This window comes from Macrobrachium rosenbergii, chromosome 7 (genome assembly GCF_040412425.1).
Source record: "Macrobrachium rosenbergii isolate ZJJX-2024 chromosome 7, ASM4041242v1, whole genome shotgun sequence".
NCBI classification, from domain to species: Eukaryota; Metazoa; Arthropoda; class Malacostraca; order Decapoda; family Palaemonidae; genus Macrobrachium; species Macrobrachium rosenbergii.
The window spans coordinates 63,433,911-63,444,944 of NC_089747.1; positions in this window are offsets into that span (position 1 = coordinate 63,433,911).

Consider the following 11,034-nt stretch of genomic DNA (forward strand, 5'->3'; position numbering starts at 1 on the left):
GTCTAAAAGAAATAGTGGCACAAAACGAAAACTCTCTGTGCAACACAACAATAAAACGATAAAATGGGCGACACTGAACAACACTTTGTTTTCTGATGGATGTGACGTATTGCTAAGCAAGTCCTGCGGGGAATTCTTATGTAGCTGGATGGATATATAATTTCATTCTTAAGAAATACATAGTGTTTGCTTTTTCCGGGCCAGGATTTAGCGTGTTGTTAAACATTCAAGGATAAATTCAGCCATATATATATATATATATATATATATATATATATATATATATATATATATATATATATATATATATATATATATATATATATATATATATATATATATATATATATATATATATATATATATGCAAGCGTGTGTGTGTGTGTGTAAAACTGTAATAAACTTGAATGAAAATGTATAAGGCAGTATTGTACGGTTTTTACAAAAACTTTTGCTAATTTTGATATATTTACAAGAATACGCCACTTCTTGAGTAACTGCTATTCTGCATCACTGTAATTACAGGCTAGATAAATAATAAAATTTATATATTCATCTCCTTTGAAATCAAATGATCTCAATACAGCTGCGCCTTTTTTGCTGTCAAATATACCTTGATGCTGATCGATCTGTAAGAACTTACAACAAAATAGGAAATAAAAATAAAACCACATATATACCAAGTATGATATTACCATTAGCCTCAAAATATCCTATGTAACTTCACCTATTTTGCCGTAAATTTCCCTTTGAAACTGAAATTCAATAAAACCACATCTGACGTTTTCCCGACTTCCTTTGTGTCAATCTTAGTAATGAATGTTGATTAATATCATAGATATCGTTGGTTTCGAGCAATATAAACGCTGAATATTCTCTCCAAGAGGATCTATCCTTTCAATATCTGCAAATGAAAGGCTCGGGGATTCTTATTTCTTTATATACAGAAGGTTCCTTTGTTCTCATGTATAGTCCGGGATATTTACAAGAACTGGGGTTACTTGAATAAATGTGCTGCATTCGCTTGAGCGCATTTAAATGTTCCTTTTGAGCTTGGTTGTATAGTTGTAGATTTGTGCGTAGGAATATGTTAGCATGGATATATGCATACGTGCCCATACATATACGCGCGCGAGCGTATTTTATTAATCCTCAGATTAAGTAATACTAAAAAGGTATGGTACGTTTCGCTCTTTCTATTTGTATATTTTTATTAGCTAAGCGGCCTTTTATTTATTTACTGGCTTATTTATTTATCTATATATTTGGGCAGACAACCGAACAGCATGTCATGTGTAGCCGTTGGAATAGAGTTCAGACAAAAAATATGAAATATTAAGAAAACGGATAAAATAAATAATTATCCCCCACATCAAGTGTCTCAGGACATTTCAGTTCTATAGGAGATGAATAATCATGACAGTTGCCTCATTTCCTTTCGAAGGCTCCAATCGGCGAAAATTCTGATCAATCAGCTGGTTGCGTGACGCCTTCCTAATCCCTTAAAATGAGAGGCAAACACTTTCAGACAGGACCGAAATTACGTGGTTATTGGCGGGAAACCTGGCGAACGAAACCCATTCCCGCGCTGATGAAAGCAGGTGAAATAACAAAAGTCTTTCAACCTGATGACGCATTACCTGTCGGCCTAATGAAAGAGACTTGAAATCAGACACGTTCACTGATTGGGATATTCGCAGAGTCGAAAAGGACGTTGTATCTCTGCCATTCAGAAATGGCATTTAAATCACTAAATTAATAACTTCTAAATATTTACTTAATTAACTTTAAATTATGTAAAATGCAGTGCTTTACTTATAACTACTTGAGCTTATAAAATAAAATCTGAACTGCGAAAATATATGCCAATATTTTGTTTCTTTGTAAGAGATAATAAAAGAATGCCATTTCTGTTATTTATAATTTTATCGGTAAAATAACAAAACTATATATATATATATATATATATATATATATATATATATATATATATATATATATATATATATATAATTTATATATATATATATATATATATATATATATATATATATATATATATATATATATATATATATATATATATATATATATATATATATATATATATATATATATACATACATATATATATTTAGAAAAGAGAGAGAGAGAGAGAGAGAGAGAGAGAGAGAGAGAGAGAGAGAGAGAGATATGTGTGTGTGTGTGCTTGTGTATATATGGGTATGGTTGCTATAAATACATGTATGCTATCAAAGGCTGTTTGTAATTATTTTTAAGTACCTTTTTATGCAATGAACACTATAATAGAGCCATAAAATCACAAATAAATGAGTGGAAATTATTCCCTGTGTTTCATGTTTTAGTTAATTGGAATTAATGACCAATGTTTATCTTTTACAATAATAATACCATATGTAATAAGCAAAAATGGAGTCGGTGTTTAAATGTAAATAAAAGGGGGATATTGATTTGCCGACACAGTATCTAATTATATGGATTATAAAATGCTCGCTATTAAAATAATTACCTAGGTCTGTGCGTGACAATTACGAACATTATTTAAAGGAAAAAGGTTTCATCTACCAAATGTGCTTGTGAGTCTTAATATGCCGTGCAGAATATTAAAATAAATCATCAACACATTCATATAATTTTTGTGAAAATATTGCCTCTTCTAGTATTCCTGCCTAGTCTATCGGTTGTCTGTAAAAGTCTGTAGCAGTTAAGGCAATTTTGAATGACATATTTCTTTTAAAATCTGGAGTAAAAGAAAAAAAAAAGAAGAAGAAAAAATATATAATGTGTGTATATATATATGTATATATATATATATATATATATATATATATATATATATATATATATATATATATATATATATATATATATATATATATATATATATATATATATATATATATATATACGAAATTTTTATCACACTGTGATTTATACATAATCATGAATATACAAATGTCTTTTTAATATCAAATTCACGCTACCTTGGGTATATGTGAATTTGGCATATATATTTATATATTTGTAGCTATCATGAATATATATATATATATATATATATATATATATATATATATATATATATATATATATATATATATATATATATATATATATATATATATATATATATATATATATATATTATAATTTACAAGAAGTCGCTGCACAGCGTACCCCCAAAAACTAATTTACCCTTTGTTTATTGAGAACCGCATGGCCGATCGTATTTGACCTAGAAATCAGAGCACGGTTATCAACATTTCGATCTGTCCTTCTTTTTACCTGGAACAGATATGGAGATGACACAGATAAAAAGGGGTAAGGAGATGAACCTAAATGCCACTCTCTTAAGAAGCTTAATCCAACTAAGCTGCTTAAAACAGCCTTTCTAAAGGCAGATTAAGCTGCTGAATTGTCTTACCTTCGCAGGACTGGGGAAGAGACAACCGAATCTGACCACCTGGCGAATGACGCATCCTGGGCGCGACACGGCCAGAGTCCTTAAAAGGAAGAGACAGCAGTAGCAGGAAGCAGTTAGTTAGTAGTGTGAGTAGGAGCCATGCAGTAGCAGTCGTAGGGGGACAGCCATACACGTGGGCGAGCAGTACATTTGCTGAGAGACCATTCATTCCCCCTGTCCGACTCCACACTCCAGTCATCCTCGAGGACACCGCCGTACGTGTGATCGTCCCTCGTCCTTCTTCGTCAGAAACCGCTTCCCCTAGGGTAAAGAGCAAGTGAAGACTTTCAGTCACAACTGTTTGCCCTTTAGAAAGCTTGGAGTACCAACATTTCATTTCTGTACTTGTGCCAATTTACACAGTGCCATTTCCAATGTCCTGTGTTCGAGTGTAAAGTGGTCGTTCATTCCTCGAGTCTTTGGCACCCTCAGTGCAAACTCGAGTCATATTCGGTGTTATATTGTTCCTTTACTAGTGTGTAATGTGTAAATCTCTCTTGCAGAGGGGCCTATTTGCATTGGACTCATCTTGGACTGTGCCTTGCCTTTAGTCAAGGCTCCAGTAGAAGGATCTGCAGGTGTTGCAAGCCCTTTATAAATTTACTTATCCATTTTCCCTTCAAATGCTTTCTTTTGTAAATATAATTTTTTAATTTATCCCAAGTGTTTGCGTAACATTTCCTTATGAAGTAGAGCCCTCAGCTCCTAAATTCTCCCCTTTTTCTTATTTTTTTTACGTTTTCCCTTTACGCAAGTCAGAACTCCAAGGCCAATTAAATAAAGTTTCCGTTGCTGGCCTGTAAAAATACCATAAGCCCAGGGAAATATATATATATATATATATATATATATATATATATATATATATATATATATATATATATATATATATATATATATACATATACATATATGTGTGTGTGTGTACATATACACACACACAGACACAGACACACACACACACACACACACACACACACATATATATATATATATATATATATATATATATATATATATATATATATATATATATATATATATATATATATATATATATATATATATATATATGACTAAAATCTGCATTAATTGAAAGTCTATACAGTTTTTAATAATTTTTCATTATAAAATCCATTTTTGTGACTAGTTCCAGCTTCAGCCAACAGATATTCAAGGCAAAGAATGATATTGTTGTATGAGGGAGAGAGAGAGAGAGAGAGAGAGAGAGAGAGAGAGAGAGAGAGAGAGAGAGAGAGAGAGACCTTTCGGCAGAATTGCTTTAAAGTTACATATTTTTTCCTCCAAGTTAAGAGACTTTCAGCCGCGTCTGATTTCTCATTCTTGTAAATTCCATTTCTTGGACAGCGTGGAAATTCTGCTTATCCTTTTTTCTCTCATTGCATTTTTATCTCACTTCGGATTTAAAAATCATATTAAAAATCATATTAAAAAATTAGAAACTACCAAGTGGGCAATCGTTTTTAAAGCAATAAAAACGATTGCCCACTCGGCTACGATGGTGAGGATGGGTTTATTCCGGCTCTAATAAATATAGCTGAAAACGACAGGTATATGTATGTACGAGGGGTAACAGACTTTTATCCTTCTCGTGGTCGGGTCGGCAACGTGACCTCCTTGTGATTTTGGTGACGCGAGTTCGTTTCCCGTGACCGGCCATCACAGTCTCTTCAATTTCTTGCATTTGGATCTTACGGCTTTGTAGTTACAAGCATATCCAAAAAAGCTCGAAGAATTCGAGAAGTTAAGAGGGCATTGTGGCTATTAGAATTACACACACACACACACACACACACATATATATATATATATATATATATATATATATATATATATATATATATATATATATATATATATATTAATCTATTTATTCGGAAAAAACGTAACGTTAGTTCCAGTGTTATCCTCATCTTTAAGAAAATGCCTAAAGAAAGAGAAGACGGCTTCCTTGTTGGCCAATAAAATGTTCCTCTCTCTCTCTCTCTCTCTGTCTCTCTCTCTTTGTACCTGGAGTAACTGCATTGTTTGTTTGGAGTCTGCATTCACCGTTTATCTTTTCCTTCCGCCTGTTTAATAAAAATCTTCCACTAGGAGACGTTAAAAATTAATCTATTATTTTTCTTTAAGATATACTATATTGTATCTCACAAAGAAAATTTATCAAAAGACTAACTCCTCTAACTGTATAGGGGTAATTACAACATATATCTATATTTGATGATACCATTTTTTGTTTGGGCTTAAATATTTGCAGCTACGTATATCAAGTTATTAATATCTACTTCTCCTGCCAACTAAGTTTCCCTTGTTTTAGGAATTTCCTTTTTGATCAGCGTGCCTGTTAGTCTGACACCAAGTTGCCTTATTTTACCCTTGGTTTTTTACATACTTACTGCGATGTGAGATAGGTAATATTTTAAGAATTACCAAAAACCATCTGATCTATGTGATAATTGTTTAAGGGTAAATGGTAATTATTATTTATTTTTTTTTTATTGGTATATGTGATGTATGTAAAGTTTTCTTATATGGAATGTACGTAATGTGTAAAGTAGTAATGATGAAGTTATTGTTACACCCAACCCCCTACTCATGTGTAAAGTATGAATGAGTTCGCCATCCGTGAACTCATTCATAATTTACACTTGAAAATGAAATGAGCTTTTCAGATACTGAATACCTCATGATGATGCCCTGGAGGCAAAATGGTTTTCATGTCCTTCCATCAAACTTTTGTTAATCTATTCTGAAATTCATATGTTATTTACAGCATCATAGATGATCAAGTCCACCGGCAGAATATCTGCGTATGCGTTTGTTGTAACGACAGTAACATTTGGATTAGAACTAGGTTCAAAGGTTATGGGTAAACATCCCTTGTTTGTTACGTGACATGCGTTAATGCTGTATGTATATGAGAGAGAGAATGATAATTGAACGATAACTGAACGTAATCAGCGTATTTGTGGCATTTACTGAGTCACAATGCAAAAGTATGATGAAATTATTCATGACGATTTACTTCAATAACTACACTTAAAAGTGCCGTAATTAAAGCCAAAGTCATTTTGCAGATCTTCAAAGCGAATTACCATGTTGCAGAAAAGCAACTGAGCCCATGCTGACAGAACTCGAAAAAAAAAACAAGCCTAGTCCTTACCCATAATTGTTGAATTCTTATTATCGTTTTTTTTTTAATATTAAAATAACATTTTCATGGTAGAAAGGTAAGGTAATACATGAAGAGCAGACTTTCGTAAATTCTTTTGATGGATCAGGAGAATAATAATAATAATAATAATAATAATAATAATAATAATAATAATAATAATAATAATAATAATAATAATAATAATGTTAAAAACTAAAAGACAAGCTTTAAGTAGACTGAAGTTTACTCATTTTCGAACATATTAGATAAACTATAGGAGGGCGCAAATGATTTTATATAGCTTTTATGAGGTAAGATGATTAGCATAGTTACTTAAGTACCCTTCGTCATTTATGTGTCTGTGTTTGTGGGTTATGTATTTACACACACACACACACACACACACACACACACACACACACACACATATATATATATATATATATATATATATATATATATATATATATATCGGGAATGAGGAATCCCGCTGAATAGAAAGATCCCTAATACAGATTAGAATCTCTTAAACTTACTTGCTGATTGTCCCAAGGAGCGCCTTCGATAATATTATCCTAAAATACAAACATAACCGTTTGCAAAACCTTCTTCTAATTCCTTTTAATTACCATCAAACAAACCATAAAAATTGAATCAATCTTTTCAAACATTTTTATTTTCCCCCTCAGCACAATCCTTGCTCCTCGACATCTATCTTTGTCAGTTTTCCGAAACAAGATAATCAAACCTGCCCTCCGCCAGGCCAGGGGCTAGTGGCACGAAAACGGGCGAGTTTCAAAAACATAGAAGTACGAAAGTTTACAGAGTGATTTATGGATCAGCCGGAAGTCTATTTTTGGCTTGCCTTTCTTGGGACCCTTGCTTTGAACTCTTGCTTCGAGACCTTCCTTCAAGTCTTTTCTTCGGTAGCTAATAAAGCTCTATTAAAATGAGAAAATTTCTCCTCGAAGTGGAAAATAAATTAGCGATTTTTTTATATATATTGTCGGTGATTTACTGCCTAAAAAATCACGAAGAACGATGAACTTTATATAAACTAAGGATTTTTTACTCTGGTACTGAAGGGATGCATGTTTCATATAGGCTACAGAGTAATATTTGTGAAGATATAAATATGATAAAAGCATTTATTTTAGTGATAACCTACGTTTCGAATATATACGGAAACAATATAACAAATAATTTGCATCGCGAATGAAAAATGCAGTGTTACTGAATTTTGCTGAAAACAATTACTAACACCTAATGTAAAATTCTGCATAGAATAAAACTTCCCTTCTCGTTTACCGAATTCTAACACCATTTCGACCGTTTCATGTTGCAACATTAAAACCGTTTTATGTTGCAGCAGGAAGACCTTTTTATTTTGCAGCAGAGAGACAATTTTAAGTTGTAACAGTACATTATTATATGGATAAGATATAGTTAAAAGTAATATAATACATGTATCTTGATCCACATCAGAATACATATTTGTTCAATAGGCATCAAAATCCAATACTGTTGGCCATCAGGTTGTGTCTGATCATCTAGGTATTCTATGAAAATACCTAGTATGATTTTGACGTCCAGTATCTAAATCACATCGCCGTCAATCATTGTTTAGCTGCTACTTTATAAAAATGTTCTATCGATAGATAGATAGATAGATAGATAGATAGATAGATAGATAGATAGATAGATAGATAGATAGATAGATAGATAGATAGTTTAGGAAAAACTCAGTCTTATGCCACTCAAGTACACTAAATTAAAAAATTATGAGGGGCGCCAAACAGGGCCACCAAAGCCTCTCATGCCTCCCTTCTCCCATCTCTCATTTTCCATTCACCTGCCTGTACAGCTGATCTGGCGGAAGACCTCTCGATTTTTCAGACACTGATACAAGGTACCAGGCAAGGAGAGCAAGAATAAGCCACGCCTACAACGGGTCGAATGGGAGTGTCTGCCGAAAAAGCGACACTTAAGCCCCGCCCCCGACTGGGGCAGATGAGTATGGAGACCCCCGGTATTCATTCTACAGCCACCAGCTGGGGCGGATCCAATTGACCTCGCTCCCACCTGGCTCCCACGGTCCCACCGGAGAACACCTGAACTGGCGGATTCTCCAAGGGCTTGTGAACAACAAGAATATATTATAGGTCGGTGTCTGATCGTTTGGTCACTCGTCCAGCCCCCTTCAACCAATCCTCTCACCCTAAATCCTTCCTCGTCTTCCAAAAAATCCTCGCATCCTTCCCTTTCCATCTACGTTCCTTTGTTCATCCCTCCTACTCGGGAGCGCCATGGTGAATTATTTCTAAGTATGTGATTTGTATCCGCGTATATCTTTTTCATCCTTAGGCCCTCGTCTGCTCGGGCCTCATTAATGATTCAATAACTCATGCATGCCCCAAATCCCTAGTGACTCCGGCATCCCTCCCTTTATAGGAAGGTGTTTGTGCTGTTTCCACGATTTCATCACCTGCCTGACTCTCCCACGAGATCAACGTCAGGCTCCACTCACTGCCTGACCCAGCCAGTTAAAGCTTACTGAATAATAATTAAGTGTCTCGATTAATCTCATTCTTTAATCATTCCGTTGATTTGATTTTTATTTTATTTTGTGAGTTGAATTGTCTCGTGATTGTCTGTTACTTGTAAATACACTAAAGTTATTTAAACTTGAGTGTTAATGCTAACCTTTTCACTCTGTTTCCTTTCCCTTAATTAAATTACTATCGAGGTCCTCAATTAGCGCCTTGGCTATCTAGATTTAGCTAAAATTCTAGTAAATCTGATTTTACCCGACCTCGATTTGTAACAATAGATTTATAGATAGGTAGATAGACAGATTGATAGATAGATATACTAATTACCCTTAGTAACGTAAGATCAATCAGTCATCAAAGTCAATATTCTTCCAAATAATTTTGACCTAACTCGAAGTAAGGGAAACAGAAATATAAATAAAGGAAAAGCTTCCTCGCATGGGATGTAAACTAGAATTATCAGGTTCCGGGCTTACGAAAAAATGTGAATTATAAGCACATCTATCTATCTATCTATCTATCTATCTATCTATCTATCTATCAACGAATAAATAAGAATTCAACATACTTTTGAACATTAAACTGTAATTTCTTTATACAATTTTCAGTCGTTTCCTATTTGAAGATAAAGTCTCGCAAGCTGGAGAGAGAGAGAGAGAGAGAGAGAGAGAGAGAGAGCATCCACGGTCAGTAATCCGATTTTACGAAAACGTTCGATGGTGATAAAACGACAGTTTTATCAAATTTCTTCGTCGTAGCTTTTACTGCCCTTTGCGAAATAAATTGATTTTCTTTTTATACTTCACATTTAATTATTTTACAGTCCATCGATCATCATTAACTCATTACAGTAAACTAAATAATGAAATCCGACATCAAGATCAAAAGAATATTCTTTTGTTCTCAGTGAAAAATCAAACTTTTAACCCATTTTCAAAATGCCTCTGGAATAACACAACGAGATTAAAAGATTATTTTTTTTTCCTCAGCGTGAAATATAACTCCCCTGACGACTGAAAAATTAATATTTTCCACAAACCTCAATGCAAATGTTTCCCATGAAACAGCACAGTCTTTAATTGTAAAAGTATTTATATGGTGTTTTTGACACTGCAAGCAAAGGGTAAAGAATCTTCCTTTGACCTATGGAAGATGCTGGTATTAATTTAATTTTAAATCATAATTTCTTATTGAAATATATGAGAAGCAATTTTAGGAATAATTTATGAAGGAAAGCATGAAAGTGTCGCTTTTTGCACATGAAAATGTGCTCGTTACATTTTGCTGAGTGGAAACATCAGCAGGCGTCATGAAATGTAGAACCAGATGAATCTCATTCCTTTTTGTGGGTGGAATACATTTAGAGATTTTCTAAGATTTCTTCTTATACTGGGTGACTTTACTTATCTTATATGGTACAGCTATACAGTAAAATTAGAATTAGTTCTTAGTCTTATAATCCAATATGTATTTTTTTTTTTTTAAGTGTTGAGCAAATGAATGATTGAATCAATCTCTTACATAAAAAAATATCATATTGCAGCAATAACGGAAGACAATCTCCTGACGTAAAAGTTTCTTTGCAGTGGGGTAAAAAGTAATAAATAAGAGAACTCCCATCCGTGCACTGGTGAAAACCGGTCCTAATATTTTTTGTTATTAAGGGAAAACCGTCAGGGTTCTGGCGGCTGAACCTCGTATGCGTCTCATAAATCGACGTTTTCTTTTTAAATGTTTCATCTGAAGACACAGCACAAGATTCGTGCACTTTGTGGTCCATTAACAGGTCGCGCTTGCGCGTGAGAGACAAACTGCTAGACAGA